General features: G+C 41.2%; 1 protein-coding gene across 1 annotated transcript in view; it reads right to left on the reverse strand.

Moving 5' to 3' along the window:
- ZNF407 (zinc finger protein 407) overlaps positions 1 to 20,577 on the reverse strand; it is a 332,123-nt gene extending 311,546 nt beyond the window's left edge. The window contains exon 1 of the mRNA XM_057414748.1: positions 20,463 to 20,577. The gene's annotated coding sequence lies outside the window, so the exon portion shown is untranslated. The remainder of the gene's footprint in view (positions 1 to 20,462) is intronic.
- Positions 20,578 to 20,976: the final 399 nt, after the last annotated feature.

The raw sequence follows: 20,976 nt of genomic DNA on the forward strand, positions 1-20,976 counted from the left end.
ATCACCCGGAGCAAAGAATCAGCATCTGGAATTTGATTGAATCAACTGGTAACTAAAACCACATTGTAGATGTAACAACCCTCTGTAGCCATGGCAGCTTAAGCACATGCTTATGTCTACCTCCTACTTATTAGTGTGGCTGATTAAGCCTTTTGATATCAATGTAACACTGTCAAACTCATACAGCAGTAGAAGTGGGGAAGAACAGCTCTTGAACTACCTTATTCATGGACCAACAAGACGAAAACTGATGCAAGATGGAAGTTGTCATGCTCTTCCTTCTGCCTTTACAAGATTCTGATTACATTTTTACAAGAAAAAAAATATCTAAAGTGCCATGACACAAAACCACTTAATGTACTGCATAAATAAACCAGAAAGGATTTATATAGGCACCAGCGGTATCACCAGTTACAACACAGCAGAATACCAGAGCACAGGATCAAGCCCAGCTAAGCCAACAGCATCAAATCTTCAGTATTTCCATAGTTTAAAAACCTGGTTCTGTCAAACAGCGGTCTCCTAACATCATAGTTGATGTTCAGAATGAAGCTGTTCTAACTCAAAAGTGGGTTGACTTTTTGTGACATAAATCTTTTGTTAATGTTCATATAAATCAAGTATAGCTGAACAGATTCTTAAAGGATATGACCAAAAATTAATTTGCCACATTAGCTTCAGGTTAACAAATTCTTCTGCTTGGAGACAGTCATACATTACCTAATGCATTTTAAGGTTCTTTGTAGCATGCTGCTGTTCCCAAGTTTTGGAAAGAAGCTTCCTGTGGCTTCCACATTTTTGAACAGAAAATGCTAAACTCTGTGATTCTGCTGGAAATAGGAGCTGCATGTTTAACATAACAGTTTTCTTCAACAGTTTTCCAAGTATCCAAAGGAAGTTAAACATGATTTTAAGATCTTCAAAAGCAAAATGTTTGTTACATATGCTACATCTCCATAGGCCAAATATCCAAATCTTTACAGAATAAATGAGGAGACACACACATTTTTAAATTACAACTGCATAATACACAATACTTTGGCTATGTCACAGAAACCAATATAGCTAACAGATTCCTCTCTGTCATGCACTGGGATTTCAAATCGTGGAGGGTTTTTTCAATGTTTAATCCAATTTAAAAGACATCCCACAGTCAAAATTCAGCACAATCTCACTACCTATAAAGAAGAAAACAAACACAAAACTGACAAAAATACCACTTCCTGAGCTGCCACCACCATTTTTGACCAAGTAACACAGTTTTTTCTATTCTCCCTACAAAGCTTTTTTGTATATTGATATGGTATCTGCTACAGTTAAAAGCAGCAGTCATTTGCAAACTGAAGATGTTTTCTTCTATGGAAATACCCAGTCTTCAGTGTTTATAAAGGATGTGACACATGGGAAACGGAGTTTCTTTCTTTTCCAGTAAAAATTTCCCTTTTTCAGACAATTCTTCCAATGAAATCATGGATACGATGAAGCAAAATCATTTTAATGAGCTCCTTAAATAGCCTGCACAAAACTGAATGCGAACAACTCATCTCAGCATACCTTTGTGTCAACCAACCATCTCATTTTCAAGGGCATAACATCCTTCCTAAATCAAATCATAGGTCTGTCTTCTGGCCTTACAAAGTTACCCCACTTCCTTCACAGAGACTAATCCAGGAAAATAGTCTCCTCAATAATGGAATACAGAAGACAATATGGTTATTGTTCAAATTGAGCAAACATCACCTTTATTTTGAGGAGTATTCGATGCTATCTGCTACAAACGTGTATTTTCCCTTGGAGCTCAAGAATGGTGGAACTTCCAAGCTTTGCATCATGAGCCTGTTCTTCAAGTAAAGCCACTCATATTCCTAGGGCACCAGAACATCCACAGGAGACTTCCAAACAGGCTACAGTCTTTCAAAGACTAAAGACTTTGAAATTTCCACACTGATGTATCTGCAATAGTTAAAGTAACTAGAGAGAAGAAAAAAGTAAATGCAGGTCAAATCTCTTTTCTGTCACAAGCTGTAGTACCCTCTCACATACCCTACAGTACCCTGGAATTCATCAGAGGAAGTACACAGGCACTGCCACTGGCACCTGATTCAAAAATGTTGGAAGTCTTCCTTTTTCCTGCCAGCAAAAGATAAAACTAAGTTGAAATCGCTGTTACTTGCAAACTGGCTCTTGGAAATTTTACCCAAGAAACCTGGTCCTAGTGGACCCTGACTCTGTTATTCTTTAAAACATAAGGAGTATGAATTTCCTAAACAACATCCTATTGTTTAATACAATATTTACTAAATCTCCATCAACCTTTGCTCCAAATTAAACCTAAAAGACAAAAAAAAGATGGCTTTGCTGGCACCTTGTTTTAAATGACTGTATCATATGAAAAGCAACAAGAGGCCTCCATCGCCACAGCCAAAGATGCACTTGTCTACTAACAGCTTAAGCAGGCTTGAGGACATAGCAGCACCAGTACAGGTGAAAAGGCGAACAGAAATGACCAACGTTCTGCTGGCTGAGAACCAAGAACGCATTTTCTGAGTAATGTGAACCAAGATGCAGAAGGGAAGTAGAAATCAGGGGAAAAAAAAGGCAAGTTTTTCTTGCCAGAAAGAAGGAAAAAAGGCTTCTTTTATATACTGAAACATTCTCCGCAGTTTTTATATTACAACAACAAAAAAAAAGAGTATTTTTCAGATATTTATTACCCAGCTATTCACTGAGGCACAGCTCACCAAATATAGAAAAAGAACCTAACCAATACCATTTTAAATTAAAGGTAGGCTGATAATAGTTTGAATTTATTTTATCCACAATTATGTAAGTATGCCAAAAAGTCATACTAAATAAAATAAATGTTTCATTAAAAACAAACAAACAAGACAACAAAGACATTTAGTGTGAAGTCAGGACAGCAAAACTGTAGAAAAAGCATTAAGGAGGGAAGATGCCAGAAAGTAGAAAGGGAAATTTAGCATGTTTTAAACACTAGTATTTTCTGACTGATCATTTTAATTGTCTTGCCTTTAACTCTTTAATGACTTCCTACTGAGGTAAATCAGGCCTACATGGTTTAGCTTACTGTATTTATTGCCATCTTTTAAATTACTAAGGCAAAGAATGCACATAGCAATCTGTATATATGCACAGGCTTCTCAGCGTTGTACATCCTGTTTTCCTCTTGTCAGCTGCTATTCAAGTAGCTCAGCTGAATAGCTTCATCAGGTTTTGGCTGAACAGGTAACATAAAGATTTAGGTTTATTTCTGTGGTAGGTTAAAGTTTCCACAGAAGAATACAAAGTGTACAAATGCTTCTAAAGAAAAGAAGTTAATAAAAATAAAAGCATTCTGATGACACCTGGTGGCCACTTCACACAGGGAAGTAGTTGCATTTCATCCGAGAAAAAAAAAGCAGATCAAACAGAAGTGTTACATGTTCTTTTGGTAAGCATACCTACAGAAATGACAGCTGACACTATTATCAATTAGAGTATATACTCATTAGAATATACATCTTTACATGCTTCTATATATCAAATTATTACTGTTACAGACACATAAATATACTCAAAAATTTAAAGACAAAACCTGGTTTTCTGAACAATGAAATAGAAGTGAATTCACTGGATGTATTTCAGCTTAATCCTACAAGACATATGAAACTTCCTTTTGTTTCAGTTTTGGTTTTCCAGGTCGGCTGCTTAAATAAGACAGAGAGTGATGGGGGAGAAGCACGGTGGAAGCGGGTGCCTGCCTCACACCAGGGTGCATTCAGAAGGGCTTCATGCAATAGATGCTGCCCCACATCATTGCCACAACATGTTAATTTTCAAGCACACTTCAACCTTCACTTCTTTTTATCACTGGATCTCTTATAAAAAGAAATTAATATCCATCATTAGAAATTTGTATTAAAAAAGTGATAGCTGCACACAGATCTCAGCTACAGAGGGGGTAAACCCTTAACATGCAGGGGAAAAGCTACATGTCAAGTCATTCATTTTCTCCTTAATTCATGCAAGCAATCACAATAGGGCTGCCATGTCCTGCACAACACAGAGGTAGATTTTTTTCCCCAACAGATGATTACCACTAAGACTTAAGCCATGTATAGTTGTGCAAAGCTTGGCTTTCTCCATAACAACTGACATTTACTTTGAGGTGAACAAACCCATGCTTCAGCTGAAGTCACTAAACACCTTTTAAAGTCATGTATTTCTGAGCCCTGAACAGGTTACCACTGAATTTTATTCTAATTTGTATCACTGTCCATATCAACAGATGGAAACCAATACAAGACAACAATGGGAAGTGTACAGGTGTGACAGTGGCATTGTGAGTCCAAGCACTGGCAATATATGATGATACCAAAACTATCCATGACTTCTGTGCTGTCAGTGATATTAGTCAAGTGCTACCCTTTTGGCACAACATGGTGCCTCTTCCCATCCTCAAGCTATGGATGGGAACCTAAGCCATGTAGCCATAAAAGGTGCTTTCACTCCAGCAGAGGACAGAAGAGAGGCAGAAAGCCAATCAGGCTCCCGCTTCTACCCAGCAAAACACACTCCTGGTCATCAGATGGAGAGTAGAGATGACTGAGGAGGCAGTGCTGTGGTAAAGGGCTCTATGCACACGGGAGAGAAGAAATAGGGGATGCCCCAGCAGCATCCATCATGGACTACTGCCTGTACAGTGAAACTACATCTCCCCAGGACAGGTCCTAGCCAGCTAGAATTAAAGTGGGGATGAAAGTGGGGAGAAAGGACAACCCCTTGTTGACACCACCTTCATCTACAAAATCCCCATCTCCCTCTTGTCCAAAGCATTCACAATACTGACACTTTGGGAACAAACGCTATTAAGGTTTCAAATGCCACTGCCTATCAATAGTGTTCATTTCTCCCCATGTCTGTTGGTTTCAATGCAACAGATTTGCTGCCTATCTAAATCAGTCCCTGAAATTCATCTGTCTTCCAGAACTAGCAATTAGCCTAAGCATGTGCACGGTGTCAGCAGGATTCCTCCTAAGCTTGATGTGAGGCAAACAAGTTCAAATGCATTCCCAAACAAGGACTCACCTGACAATTAAAATTTCCATTTCTCCTGCAGTAATGGTGTATGTAGTGCAACATCAGGAACAGTTGCACTGAGAACCACTTTCCTAATACCTACAAAAATTACAAAGGTTTATTCTGTTATACCGAAGAGCTGCACCTTCTTACCTGTTTCCTGTTACTGAGGTTATGTAGTGTGCAAAATCCTCTCATGTTGAAGCACACCGTGTAACAGCTACACAAGACTACAGTGAATTTCCTTCAGTTGTGGGTTTATCACAGACCTGACTCTCTGGCTGGCATCCACACTACCGAACAGCTCCCTGAGAATATAAGCAATGGAGACCAAGGTGAGGGGAGCCCCCTTTCTCCCACAGCCAGGAGGCCACAAAGAGCCACTGAGAAGCTGGCCATCGCCTACGACCCTCCTCCTCTGCCGGCTGGGAAGACACAGACTGGTCAGCTTGGTGGCCCTAGGTGTTGCATCCTGCTCCCCAAATCCCTCCTGGGCAGGGAGTGCAGCATTCCATGAGACCCTTTCCACTCACAGCTCCTGCCATTGCAGGAGGTCAGAGCAGGACCACGTGGCACTTCCCTGGTGAGGCGACCTCAGGAGCTGGGTCAGAGCTTCAACTTGTGTGTGTGAGCTCTGTATTTCCTCGATACATCGCGCTGTCTTGGGAACACATTAGGAGAGTGCTGTTGCCAAAAATACTACTAATTCCCTGAAAAGCACCGAGTTAAAATCAATCCCACAAACTTTCCTGAGATCAATAGGTTTTAATGAACACAGAAAACATACTCTGTGGCAATCATGGGCAGGTACCCGGAGACCAAGCTAGAGTAAGAAATTACACCTGCTCCAAGGCTTTCCTGGGAAAAAAAATAATTGACATATTACTAAGTAGGCTATCACCTAGCCCAAACACCCCCAGGATCTGAGGGGCACAAGCTCACCCTTATGGGTGACCTGCATGATGATTTATAACTGCAGAAGGCAGCCAAGACGCAAACTCAGATTTTTCCAACACACAGGGCAGGGTTTCAGTGCTGTGCTCTCAGCCCAAATGGCAGACCCAGCTTATTCCTCTGATGGAGCAATGCGGGCAGGATAGCAGACTGCAAGTCAAACGGGGTGCTTCCTGAAGCAAAGGGTGCCGGAGTAGTCTGGTTTTCTCTGAAGTGGTAAAAAGAATATTCAGTTCTGTGTTTCAGTCATCAACAGTTATTTTCATGGTAGTCATCCTGGGAAACCACTTCTAACAAATGCTACAGGATTTCTCTTCCTAGCTGTAATCATTTATGGAAAAGAGACAACAGTCTGCAATTAAAGCTTACAGTTAACAGAAGCAAAAATGTTTGCGTCCTTTACACTGAAGCCTAATATTAAGCATGCTGTTCCATCCTGTATTTTCCAGAAGACTCAAGCATTACATCCTATTTTTCTGAATCACCATCACACAGATTTCCACTTTCCAGTAAATTCCATAAATATTTGATAATCAAATGTAACTTCTGTTTTGTCAGCTCTGCAGCCTTCCTCATTTTAAAGCACCAAATTATTTTGCTTTTCAAGTGAAGCAGGAAAGGAATCCAGTTCTAACAGTGGCCCTGAAATTCTGTTTTACAATTTAAAGTATCATTTTGTAGCGCATGCATCATTTTTCCAGCATCTATTGTCTGGTATTATTTCTGTAACAGAAGATTTTACTGGTTAAACCCCTGTAACTGCACAAATCACAGCAATATAAATATGCAAAGGTTCATATTACAACCGCTACACTTTTCTCATCAAACTTATTCTATATTACTGTGATGAGATCTAAGTATTCTTAGATGCATGTCCAATGGATAAGAAGAAATAAAAACCTCTTTAATGCCTATGAATTCCTCATAAAATCCTCTTCGTGCCCCCAGCCACAGAATCATTTAGGTTGGAAACCATGTGCAAGATCATCAAGCCCAACTGCTAACCTAGCACTGCCAAGTCCACCACTAAACCATGTCCCTAAGCACCTTTTAAATACCTCCAGGGACAGTGACTCAGCCACTTCCTGGGCAGCCTGTTCTAATGCTTCGATCACACTTTCAGTGAAGAGATTTTTCCTAATACTCAACCTAAACTTTGCCTGGTACAACTTGAGGCTATTCCCTCTTGTTACTTGGGAGAACAGACCAACACTCACCTCTCCATCCAACTTTCAGGTAGTTGTAGAGAGCAATAAGACCCCCCCCCGAGCCTCCTTTTCTCCAGACTAAACAACCCCAGCTGCCTCAGCCATTCCTCATCACACCTGTGCTCCAGACCCTTCACCAGCTTTGCTGCCCACCTCTGGACCCGCTCCAGCACCTCAATGTCTTTCTTGCAGTGAGGGGCCCAGAACTGAACACAGGATTCGAGATGCAGCCTCACCAGTGCCAAGTACAGGGACACAATCCCTTTTCCAGTCCTCCTGGCCACACTATTTCTGATACAGGCTAAAATGTCTTTGACCTTCTTGGCTGCCTGGGCACAAGCTGGCTCATGTTCAGCAGCCGTCAATCAGCAGCCCCAGGTCCTTTTCCTCCAAGCAGCTTTCCAGCCACTCTTCCCCAAGCTTGTAGCATTGCATGGGGCTGTTGTGACCCAGGTGCAGGACCCTGCACTGAACCTTGTTGAACTTCATACCATTTGCCACAGCCCATCAATCCAGCCTGTCCAGATCCCTCTGCAGAGCCTACATACCAGCAAGCACAACACTCCCACCCAACTTGGTGTCGCCTGCAACCTTCTCATCCAGACTACTGATAAAGACATTAAACAGAAGTGGCCCCATTACTGAGCCCTTGGGAACACAGTCCACCAACTGGATTTAACTGCATTCACCCTCACTCTTTGGGCCCAGCCACCCAGCCAGATTTTTACCCAAGTATCCTAATGCCACTACCTGTGTTTTAAATTACTTAAATACCTACAAACTGAAGTCACTGGGTATAGGGCATTTGAAAGTCAAGATATTTCTTTAAGTGCCTCAAGATATTTCTTTAAGTGCTTAGAAAGGATTCAGAAAGTGACATCAGATATCCAGATTTCACCATTTTATTCTCAGAACAAGTTGTTCAGAACTGAACAAAATGATATTAAAAAACATTTATGTAATTAAAATTAGGGTTTTTTTATTCCAAAACTCAACAATTACGAAAGCTTAGCTGCATTAACAATCCCTTCTCCAGAATGCTTCAAAAGAAAAATTAAGATATATTAGACTATTTTTAATAACTTGTAGATTTTAAGAGTGCCCAATTATAAATGAAAAAGCACTACAGAATAAAGGTAGCAAATGCACAAATTCAATGCTATTAAAAGGCAGACACATGAGATCTCATGTATCTTGTGCCATTTGTAAAAAGGTTGTTTTATTATCAGTGTAACTAATCACAATGAAGCCATCTCTTACAATCAAAGACATCATAATGAATTTTCTTTACAGCTACAGAGAAATGGGATTTGCTGTTCCGTATCAAACTAGAACAGGCTGTATAAATTCTTCTTCATATTTATTGTTAAATGTAATTTTTATCTATAAAATCAGCCATGAAATATTAAAAACTGAAACAACAGAATTTATATCCTTTACTTAATTTAGTTTAAACGGTCTAGTCACTAAAGAGAGGGAAAAAAGGTTACATATGTATTATAACACGCCCTCCCCTCTCCCCCGCTAAGCATTTCCATTATAAACCACATAGTTTTTGGAATTTATAACTCAGCTGTAAAAATTCACTTCATTCTTAGAGCTGGTATACTTTTCCTTTTACAAATTTAAATATATATACATATAAATATATATATTTATATAAATTTTTATACATATATAAAAAGCTCCAGGAGGAAGCAAAAAAGGATGAAAGAGAAGACAAAAGCAATCAGACTAAAAACTTCATAGCTTAGCCACTTAAATCAGTAAATAAGGGCCATCTACTGTAATTGAGACCCATCTTCCACCCCGAGGAAATGACAGGAGATGGTCAGCTGGCTCCACCGCAGCCCTTTGCAGATGGGTACCAGGTACTGACCTCCAGCTACTGCTGAATTAGGTCAGGTTCAGGCTGGCACATGGGAGGAAAACCCCCCTATCCTAATGCTGTCTCCTGGAGACATCTGTACAACTGGGAACTGGATGAACTGAAAGAGCATGAGAAACAGCAAGAAGCATGAAAATTAAATATAAAATCATCTGTGTCAAAGAAAACAAGCACATCTTAAAAACAATCAATAGACAAAACAGCGTGTAAAAAGGGGTTTCTCCCAGTTAAAAGACCTAAGACTTGAGAATTCAGAAACTGGAGACTGGACAACATACACTGCAATGAAAACTGCGACAGAAAGATAAAGGTAGACAAAAGCCATCGGAAGTTCATGGAAGCTAAAAAGATTAAAGGGTATAAAACTGGGGTTTTTAATATAGCATGGAAAACAATTCATACGTAAGAACACAGATTCCAAAATGAAGCATGAAATAAGGTAACAAGAGACAAGCAACCTATGACCTTAAGGTGTAGGCTACAAAACAGGCTATTTCCTACTATCAGTATCTTATTTTCAGTTCTCCCCTAAAGCATAACAAAAAGCACAAAAGCAAAATACACATTCATTTTCAGAGTTCCCATATTATGGTCTAAAAGGAATAGAAAGAAATAAGGAAGCAAAACCCTGCTTTGGTTCTCATAACGCAGCTGGTGAGTTGGTCAAGCTGGCAGAAGCAACAACCAAGCTACACCAGGTGACCGCCTGCAGCTACTTTCTCAGGGGTACAAGAGAAGCTGGCAAAGACCTGAAGTCCAGAAATGCTCATGGTTGCTCTCCTCATTTAGAGGAATGCACGAAAGCCTCCTCCTCCAAACCTACTGGAACTGCTTGATAAAGTGATGTCCCCTACTTCTGAAAACAGAACAGTTTCAAGCATGCATGTGTCATGCAGGTATTAGTAAATTTTCACGATGATTCCGTAAAATCCACATTCATTCTAAGAGTATTTTTAGTTTTTATGCGAAGAAGTGCATAGGCAGTAAGATTATTTCTATTTGAATTCACTATATTTATTATAATTTATGGTTAACATGTATTCATTACAAAAGTATGTGTTGAACAATCATGAGCAAACATTTACTATTGGTTTTACCTGCCAGCTGTGGTTTAGTAGAAGGACACTGAAGAGCATTAGAAGCATTTTCAGAATTATTTAAATAAACAAATATTTAAAAGCAAAATCTTAATAACATGGCATTTAATAATAAAGCATATTTAGAAAGTACTGGAATGTGGAAGAGTACTACTGTTGAAAATGAGCCTTTAAATTACCCCTGTTTGGAATGATTGGCATAACTGTATTATCTATACATTTTTACATTGCTTCATAGAGCCAGTTCACTAAATCATTAAAAATATACGACTGAGCTTCAGTTTGACCTGCAGTGACTCCTATATGTATTCTCAAAATTAACACAAGCACTGAATGCTACTAATCTTCAACTTGTAATAACTGATCAAATACTGCCCTGTAATTCACTACGAGCTAAAATCATAGTGCTGAACTGTGCATTTTCAAACAAGTGGTTTATAGTGCTAGATTTAAAATGCAAAGTTTCCATTATATTTAATAATTAAAATGCATGCTGTGTTATGGTTACATTTGGTGACTGGATTAGTAGTACCCCAACTGAGTTAAACAATGCCTTTTTCCTATTAGAGTTCGTATTACCATATTATCTATTTGCTTAAGAAAAGGAAGAAAAAAAGCACAGCAAGGAAGAAGGAATAAAAAAAAAAATATGAATATCAAACATACTGAAAGACAGTGAGGACCAAGACAGCGAGAAGACCTGGTATCAGCAAAATCTACACTAGCTGAAAGCAGAAAGCTGAAATATGTGTGCATCTAAAATAGGAAAACTTTCTTAAGAAAAAGAATATTCTCCCTTTGTCAACAAGAGTTTTTAAAGTAAAGGGTTTAAAACTCTGTTTGTTTGCCTAAATACAGTCTCTACAAATTTAGGAAATACAGACATCACTGTCGAAGACGGACTCTCTAAGGCTGTCAACTTCTTAATCAGGGTCTGACTTCACTGGAAACTGTGAAATTATGTAATTATTTATGCTTGGCAATTATGATGGCTTAGACAATCCCAGCACTATGAACATCTTCTTTTATAAACCAAATTTTTACTGCAATTTTTGTTTTGGAAATATGCAATTCTTTTTTTCTGTGATTTCTAGGTGGTTTATAAAAACAAAATTTAAATATAATGTGGCATATTTCTCCTCTCTTAAAACAGACATCACTGAGCTTAGAAACGTAACTTACAAGGATGAAAAATAATTAAAAATTAAAAACAAATTGAAACTATGGCTACAATTACATCAGCTGAGTTTTTCTTGGCACTGTCAGATTATGTGTCACCCAAAACACTGTAATTACAGGTCTTATGACCTTTTAGTACTTATAAAAAATGTATAAATAAAAGATTCTTTGACCCCAGAAAAAGACACATTCCTACACTCTTGAAACATTTAAGTACAAACTTCAGAGACTAATTTTGTTTTCATTTTAAGTATATTTTAATTATCTTGGTATCAGCAGCAGAAGACAGGCTTGTGTGCCTGAAAGCCTGCCTCCTTCTATACCGGTATTAGCTGGTGTAACATATTACCTATGCCTGTACACCACCTTCTCAGAAATCTATCCCCTGTCGGGGTATACACCCTTGGTATTCAAAGTACAAAAGTACCCATTCTCTATGAAAAAGAAGTTTATTCAACACTGTACCTCAAAATACACTTTACTGATACCAGCAACATTTAAAATGACGACGGTAATGTGAATGAAGAAAAAGAGAAGGTATTCCTGCAAGTCAGTCTCCACTGCAAAGCTCAGCATGTTCTTTACCTAAAAAAAAAAACCAACCAAGAGCTAGCAAAACGCATTGTCGGGTTTTAACCTGCCCTCTCTGAACAATCATCTACTGTACCTAATAACCTTATGCCCAAGAAGGATTTTGGGAGAAGGAGCTCCTTCTGTTTCATCAGAAGTCTGCTTTGGAGCAGCAGAAGGGACACCTTCAACAACAGACCTGCATCAACTTTCTCTTCAGTCTCTTCCTCTCCTTCCATCCTCAGGTTGCTATCCATACTGCAAACTCTTTGGGTGACACAAAGAAAATCAGGCAGGGAACAAAGCTGACATACAGCCCTCTGCAGACATCATTAGAGGCACACACAGAGAGTCAAAGAAATACTTGTCAAGAATTTTCAAGCTACCTAGATTTAGAACGGCTCTCAAATTGACAACTCTCTAGCTTTGACAATTAAAAAAATAAAATATGTTTTTTCATACAACATATTCGAAAAGTTCCTGGTACCAACTAGTAACAAAACCGTATTACAAACCCTCTGCTCAAAACCCAGGCTCCGGGGTTTGGGTTAAGGTTTAGCCAAAAAAAAGAAAAGAAAAAAGAAAAACACCAAAATAACAAAAAGCAAAAAACCAAAAAACCACACCACAAGAAGCCAACAACTATTTGATTTCTTTGGGTTTGTGTGCACAAATTACTATGAGATGGAGAGCTTGTGTCAGGTTGTGATTTTGATAATTTTGACACAAATTGAAAAACTTCTGTTAAACTAAACGGAGATACTCCATTTTATAGTCAGGTAAATGACATCAAATTCTCGTCCCACATTTTCTTTCCTTCCTGATTAAATTACATTAATGTACACTCAAAATAAAGCAACTACTGCTAGTCCTAGTAATTCTTTTCAGCACAATAACTTAACAAAACATCACATGCACATATACATGAAGTTGTCAGGGTTCTTTCATATGTCTGCCATCTATGTGAGGCCTTGAAACAATCAGGCTTACACTGTAGTATGTGGGCACCAACATATCTTCCTAAATGCAGGGCAGAAGTGGACATGCTTCCTGTAAGGACCTATAGGCCACTGCTTTTTTACTAAAATACTTTTTATTAACCTGATAGGTATAGAAGGTATTAAAAAACATACTATTCCTTTGTGGAACGCATCGGGAAAAGGCCCAAAACCTTGCATCTTTGCATTGTTAAAAGGTTTGACATAGTATTTATTGCCATATTATCCCTAATTAGTAATTTAAGCTTGATGAGAAGTACAGTTCATTTAAGGTAAACAGGAATTATCTTTCCGTTGTATAGGTAAAACTTGCAAACACGACAGCTCACAAATTCTAAGATGAGAGTAACTAGGAAACTATTCATTAAGGCTCAGGGTATAAATTCAAAACATGAAGCATAACATGCTTAAAGAAGAAGGCTTTATTTTTAAAAGCATTCATTAGGCTCTCATCTCCAAGCCTCAGACTTGTAAATAATTTAAAATGAAAATGCGAATAACAGGGAGAAGAAAAAACAAATGCAATTCAAATCAGTCCATTGTTGTACCAATAAAACTCAAAACAATAGAAGTTGGCAGATTTCGAAGACAACATCCAGAAAACATTTTTATGTATTGTGTCTTTGAACTCAGATATTATTCTAACACTGGATTCAATCCAAAAAAAATTAGCTCTGACTTACAACAATCAGGCTGTGCCCAGTAAAGGATGCACATGCTAAACTAGTAATTTTTAGTATTCATTGCACTTTATTCTGGATCTGCCAAAACAAACAAACAAGCTGCAGCTTATTGATGCTTTTAGATTCTTTATTCTTCCGTTTTGACTTTTCAGAAATGTATAACCTATTACCAACTTAGATGACATAAGGCAAGAACCCCCTTCCCTTTAAAGAGTAAGATAAATCTAGGTTTGCCTCACATAGGGAGCATGAAAAGAAGCAGCATTTATTTCACTAGCACTGAAAATGGGAAGTGAAGAAAACAGTAACAAATCAAAAAGAAAAAATATATGGATCACTGCTGCTCTTGCTGCACATCCAGTGTCCCAAATCCAGTGCCAATACACCCCTGCCAAAGGTACATTACACAGGAGCAAACTAGGCGAGCACAACATGTTGTCATTACTGAATTGCTGGAGTTTGATATCCTTTGTATTTGAAACAATCCAACTTTAATGTATGATTTCACTTAAACAACCAGTGGAAGACAAGCACACAACATACATTTCTTTTTCCTTGTTAACAAATCGCATGGGATTGCCAAATGCAAAAGTGCTGTATTTCTATTTCATGGTTGTTGGAGAGAAAGATGGGCACATATGCTGCGTATCACATAAAAGTCAACATATTTGGCGCAGGTCCAGAGAAGGGCAGTGAAGCTGCTGAAGAGTCTGGAGCACAAGCCTGATGAGGAATGGCTGAGGGAACTCAGATTGTTTAGTGTGGAGAAAAGAAGGCTTGGGGGAACCCTATCGCTCCCTACAACTACCTGAGAGAAGGATGGAGCAAGGAGGTGGCTGGTCTCTTCTCACAGGTAACAAGTGATAGGACAAGAAGTATCAGCCTCAAGCTGCACCAGGGGAGGTTTAGACTGGCTATTAGGAAAAAAGGTGATCAGGCATTGGGACAGGCTTCCCAGGGCAGCCTGTGGAATCACCATCCACAGAAGTGTTTAAAAAACATGTGCATGAGGCCTTTAGTGACATGATTTAGTAGTGGACTTGGCAGTGCTAGGGTAAAGCTTGGACTTGATGATCTCAAAGGTCTTTTCCAACTTAGCTGATTCTATGATTCTGTATGCTCTCTCAGAAGCCTTAAGCTTACCTCCTGCACCCCACACACCAGGAAATCTGACACTTTTCAGCGACATGGGATTTCCTGTGCAGGAAAGGTGAACCTTTCCTCACCTTGCAGAAGGCAATCAGGAAACTCAGCACTTCCAGCGAGCTCTCTGCACACAGCAGGTGTTTGACTCTTCCTCAGCACACACAGAGTTAGAGCCAGCTCAGTGCTGACCAGATTCAACAAACCCCTCAGGCAGTACAGAAACGAGCCTGATCCTTCCTCACATGAACCAAGGCAGCTAAGTGACCCCTTTTCATGCTTTTCCCTCAGGCACGTAAGTGGATGATGCCAATATGCTACGTACCACCGGTACAGGTAAAGTAAGTAAGCCTCCTCCTGCTAAAGGTGTGTCTTAAAATCAGCTTAGGTGGACTACCTCGTATATCTATAGCAAACATGTCCTACTAACTTAACAAACGCAAACAAACCCAACCACTAATGCACCGAATGGAAATGGATGCAGGCCATGGACTCTTCTGGAGCAAACCCAAGCTTAAAAACCTGCCCTAAGAGAGAACTCCCATGTGCAGAAGTATACAGCCACAGCAGAGCTCTTCCAGCCATCAAAATGGCACCAGAACAGTCGGTTTCTCACATGGCTTGAATTAGAATTCTTGTGCACCCATTTCAAACTTCTTGCTGGAATGTTTCCTACAGAAATATTTGTATACCACATAACTATATGAATTCCAAAATAAAATTACCATAAAACCCAATGATTTCTATATAAAATGATGACTTAGTATTATTGTTTGGTTGAGTTTTGTTATACCTTATAATTGCAGTGAATTTAGCATTTATTTTTTAAATCTTTGTCCCTATTATCTTGAGAAAGACTTCTGAAATACCAAAGATGGGGCTACGGACAGCAAGAAATTTTAACAAAGAAATACCACATAGGAAAGCATCTATATACATCTATAGATTTTGTTTTTACAAAAGATTAACCTATACAGATGTGTTCATCCGGGTCTAGATACCAAAATACTGCACACCCTAACTACTCTGCATGCCTGCTCCTTGGCCACTACACCTATAACAGCTTGTATTTTTAGACTCATAAGGGCAGAGGCAATTAAAATTTATGCTTGTGCCACTAAGGACCAAAGGAAACTTAGAATATTCACAGCCTCCCAACCAAGTTAAATATAACCCATACTATGACAGAGAGTAGTTCAGTAGTAGGCCAGACTACTCAGAAGAAACATTTCTCAGAACAAGAAAACAAAACAGAACAAAGCAAAGAATCAGCAATCAAAAACTCTGCTAATGCAGGACTGGAAAGCAGTCAAGAGCCACACAAATAAGCATTTTACTTTTAGAACATCATTACTGACTCTTTCTAAATGGCACTTAGGTTATTTCTCTCTAAAGAAATGTGTGAATTGGCTAGCACTTACTGTAATTTTCTTTTTCATATTGAGGCAAGAAAGTAACTAGACTTCTTCCTGCTCTAAAGATTGCTGCAGTGTTTTATGTTTGGGCCAGAACCTTGTTTCATCTTCACATGTTGAAGAACTGAAATTAAGTAATGTCAGAAAACTTCCACCTGTATTTAACATAAACACCTAGCATGGGCTATAGATTCTTCTGTAACTACAGACCCTTCGCTAGCAGATGGCAGAAACAGGAGCACAAGAATTCATAGCTGCAGAGCAAGAAGGTGGGTATAGCTCCCCTGTTTTAAACACACAACTTCTTTCTGTGAAGCAAGACACCTTTGGAATTTCTGCAGGTGATAAATTAGAGATGACAAGAACATTTTTATATTTTTTGCTTCTTCACTGGTTTTATACACACACTTCACTGGTTTATATACACACTGGCTTTATACCTGCTCAAATTAACCCTCTGAACTTATGTCTTAGCACAGGCTGAAATCACAGAAGCGAAAAAAAGATATCAGCTTAGAAAAAAAAGTAGCTGTATTTCATTCAAACTTTCATACAATTTCATGCAATGTCGTAAGAATGTCCACTGCAAAGGAAGACAGACCAAAGACTAAACTACTCTGACGTTACCAGACTGATCTCACGTGAACTTTAGACACCCTGGGCCAAGCAACATTTAAGCAGTTGTCACTGTCACCTCCTGTGCAGCCCTACTCCTCCTTCATTCTCTCCTCAACATCCATGGATAATTCTCTGCCTCTTATTAGGACTAAGCATCACCAGTGCAGCATACGGCTCATTTCCTACATGCATTTGTGTCCACCAAAGAAACACCATCGTTCATTCTGCTCATTCCACTCAAGTTGCTTCCTGGAGGGAGCACCACTTTCATGTCTGTGCAGCCACTGGCCAGGCACTATAAGCAGCCGCACCTTAGGCAGAGGTGGCCACAGCTAGCAAGGCTAACACAGACTAATACTTTCGTAGGAGAGTAACTGGCCAGCTACTGACTATTAAAAATTTATTACAAAATAGCTTGTTGACTATCAAAAACTTAAGCAGGGGAGATTTAGGTCAGATATAAGGAAGAAGTTTTTTACTGAGAGGGTGATGAGGCACTGGAGCAGGTTGCCCAAGGAAGTTGTGGATGCTCCACCCCTGGCAGTGCTCAAGGCCGCTAAGTTGGACAGAGCCTTAAGCAACCCAGTTTAGTGGAAGGCGTCCCTGTCCATCCAGGGGGGCTAGAAGTAGATGATATTTAAAGTCCCTTCCAACCTGAACCATCCTATGATTCTATGAAAAGAGTAATATATATTCCACAATATGCAACCCAAAAAGTGAGCCTAGTCATTCTAACACGCCTTATAATACTGCAGCAGATTTCAAATGAATCACTAGACCAGGCATATCTTAAACCAGCATTTTTTATTTGAGTGCTGGAGTCATCCCTCTATTGCAGCCTTTTTGTTTCTCCAAGAAAGAGAATATCTGAATTCCTAACCCTCTTAGGAAATTCAACTGTAGGAGCCACTCAACAATTGCAGTTTGACCACACTTCATATGGCAATCCATCTGTACATTTTAGCTCATGCACAAAACTACAAGTCTGTATACATTCAAAGATTAAAAACAAAACAATACAATTAGGCAAAGCAAAGCTATGTTCTTCTTAATGTTGTGCACACTAACACAAAAATGCTGTTCTTCATTATGAAAGGTTGGTTTTAATAGAGTATTGAAACTCATAACTGCTTCACACATATGCTTTCTCCAAGTAATCTTCTTCTACAGAAGGAGACAACACAGCCTAAGTTTTAAAAAAGTTTCTAACAAAGAAAACTTTCATGCAAATAAATCATAAATCTTTGATGCTGTTACAATACAATAGTTCCTAAAGAAGAATGATAGCAAAGTATTTAACTCAGGTCGTTTGAATTACATTTCCCAAAATGCTAATGAAACTGACTTGTTCGAACATACTGAAAAAGTCACAGTCCATCATCACACTGTCACATCAGTGCATTTGACTTTTTTAAAAAATGTATGGATTATACAATTACTGCCAGGCTCCATATTTTATATATAAAAGCTACAATCTGATTATATGTCCATGCTGAAATAATTTATAAGAGTGGAATGACTGTAATGTTACTTCTGTGATGAATGTAACTTGCTGTGAACAGTCTAGGAGATTGCAAGAGAGATCAAGCTGAAGCTTGTAACTGTCTTCATCTTTCATGACGAGATGTGACCTGGGAAAAATATAGATCCCAACATCCAAAGCTCCAGATTCAAGCAAACATCTTGATTACTCATGTTCTGATATAGGAATGGAAAAGGAGAATTTATAGTCTCCACAGGCCACACCTTTAGATTATTAAGGTAAGAATCACATCAAATTACATCCAATGATTAAATTATATGTTATTCTATTATTGTTTTGCATCATCAGCAAATCACTCCTGCCACTGTAACCCTTGCACTTTTGGATTCATCTTATTTACTACTCCCTAGGTGTTGCCATCATGCTTAGTATGATATAGATGAATGTGAATACATGGCAAACCCAAGGTCTTGTGAGACTACATCAGGACTACATAAAGCAGAAAAGAGGGTACAGGAAAACAAAAATTAAAACTATACCTATGTGAATTTTGAGACTGCCAATAGCTACAGCATACAGATCACAAACTAAATATTTTTCCCTTTTCTTTCTCCTTAACCAACACAACATTTAAGAACAACATTGTGGTTCATGCGTCACCCAAATTACTTGAAGGAGTAATAGGAAACCTGTCGTAACAAAGTCAAATTAAACAAGATGATAACCTATCCCTCAAAAGTGCTACAAACTCTTTCCATTCAGGATGCACACCTCTTTAGAAACTGCTATGCTAGTTATGGGAGTTCATTTTCCTGACCGCAATCTCAAGCTGCCCAGAGGGGTAGTGAAGTCTCCCCCTCTGGAGACATTCCAAACCCACCTGTGCATGCTCCTATGTAACCTGCTCTAGGTGGCCCTGCCTTCGTGGGGGAAGGTTTGACTAGATGGTCTCCAGAGGTCCCTTCCAAACCAAATGATTCTGTGAATCTGAGGTCTCCTGAAAGCCCACCGACGCCCTAAAGCCAACAAAAACCTGGCTCAAAAACCTAAGACCGTGGAAGTGCAGAAAGTGATTGTGACTCAGAGACTACTGCTTGATGATTAGAACAGTAAAGGGAAAGCAGTTACAACTGTTTCTTCACCTCTTCCAAAAAACTGCTTGCAAAGCTCTTGCAGTCACACACCGCACAACTCGAGCCCTCCCGCTCTCACGGTACAGCGACCTTCGTCAAAGCAGGAGCAACTAAATAAACGTGGGTCGTGAGCAGCAAAACCACTCAACGTAGAGCAGGACCATGCCGGAAGTCATCTCTTCCGGGCTGCGCAGGGCCGGACCAAGCCCCAGCACCGCCGAGCTACGGCCCAGCAAACCAGCCGTACCGTACGCCTCAGCCCGGCCCACACCCCGCTGCTCCTGCGCAGACGCCGCGGCGACGGCTGTCACGCAGACGCCCAACCGTCGCCACACAGCGATGAAGCGGCGCTGCGCCGTGGAGCTCCAGACAGCACAGCCACAGCGGCCCCGCCGCTGCCCTCCTATTCCCCCCTCTCCCAGTGAGGGAGATGACGGCAGCGGCCGCCGCAGTCCCGCCGCAGCCCCGCCGCAGCCAGCCCCGCCCGGCCCGGCCTCACGGCCCGCGCATGCGTGGCAGCCCCTTTACTGGCGGCCAGACTAAGTGGCGCCGCAGCCGGCGCCTGCGCCCCCGCCAGCCCCCTACAACGAGGGTCGCTCGCAAGGACCGGCTTCCCCACTCCCACTGCCTGCCCCGCCGCTCCCACCCTCCTCCCTGCCAGCCGCCGGCGGCACAGCGCAACAGAAGAGCCTTGGCCCGGGCTGGTTGAAGCAGCCAATGGGCGCGCCGGGCGCTGTTCCCGCCCTTGGCGCCCCGTCCAATCATCGTGCAGCGGGGGAGGAACGAGGGCCGGGATTGGCTCGGCGGAGCGCCGCTGGCCTCCCTCCCACCACCGCCAAAAAACGACGGTAGCAGAGAGGCCCAAAAAGCCGTAGGGGAGACGCCGGCTCTGCCGGCGGTCAGCTGCGGCCCCGCGGCACCCAAAGCCCGCCCTGCAGGGGTCCGGATCAGCAGCCGGCCCCGCCCCGCGGAGCGGGCGGGCGAGAAGCCCGCGTCCCGTCCTGCAACGCTTACCGCGCGGGGGGAGCCGTCCGCCTCCGCTTGTGATGAGCTTGGTCACAAGTGGCGCGCCGTAGATTCGCCGGTTTGCGTCACGCCCGGGGCGAGGCGCGCGGCGCGGGGCGGGAGTCGTAACGTGACGTGACGTAACGTAACGTAACGTAACGCGGCGCGGCGGCGGGGCGGGAGCCAGTGAGGCGCTGATCGAACGGTCTAGTTCGCGTGCCGCCGCGGGCGCGAGGGACTGCGCACAACGGCCGCTGCGCGGGGTGGGCGGGGGCGCGCGAGCGGCCGCCATCTTCCCCTACCCGGGCAGGAAGGAGGGAGCTCCGGGAGTGTTGCTCGGGGTTGGCGCTGATCCTCGTGGCTGAGGGTGGGCGTAGCGGTGGAGCCATGGCTGCGGGTCCCATGCGGATGAAGGCTGGCTCCAGGTGCCCAAAACCGCACCTACGTTTGCGGTTGGCAAAGCCGTGTGTGCGTCCGGTAAAACTTGTGTTTTACAGTCTCACGCCACGTGGGCAGCGCAGTG

The sequence above is a fragment of the Pezoporus wallicus genome, unplaced genomic scaffold (genome assembly GCF_028554395.1).
Source record: "Pezoporus wallicus isolate ANWC-B61680 ecotype Strahan unplaced genomic scaffold, APGP_CSIRO_Pwel_v1 contig_2, whole genome shotgun sequence".
Taxonomy (NCBI): domain Eukaryota; kingdom Metazoa; phylum Chordata; class Aves; order Psittaciformes; family Psittacidae; genus Pezoporus; species Pezoporus wallicus.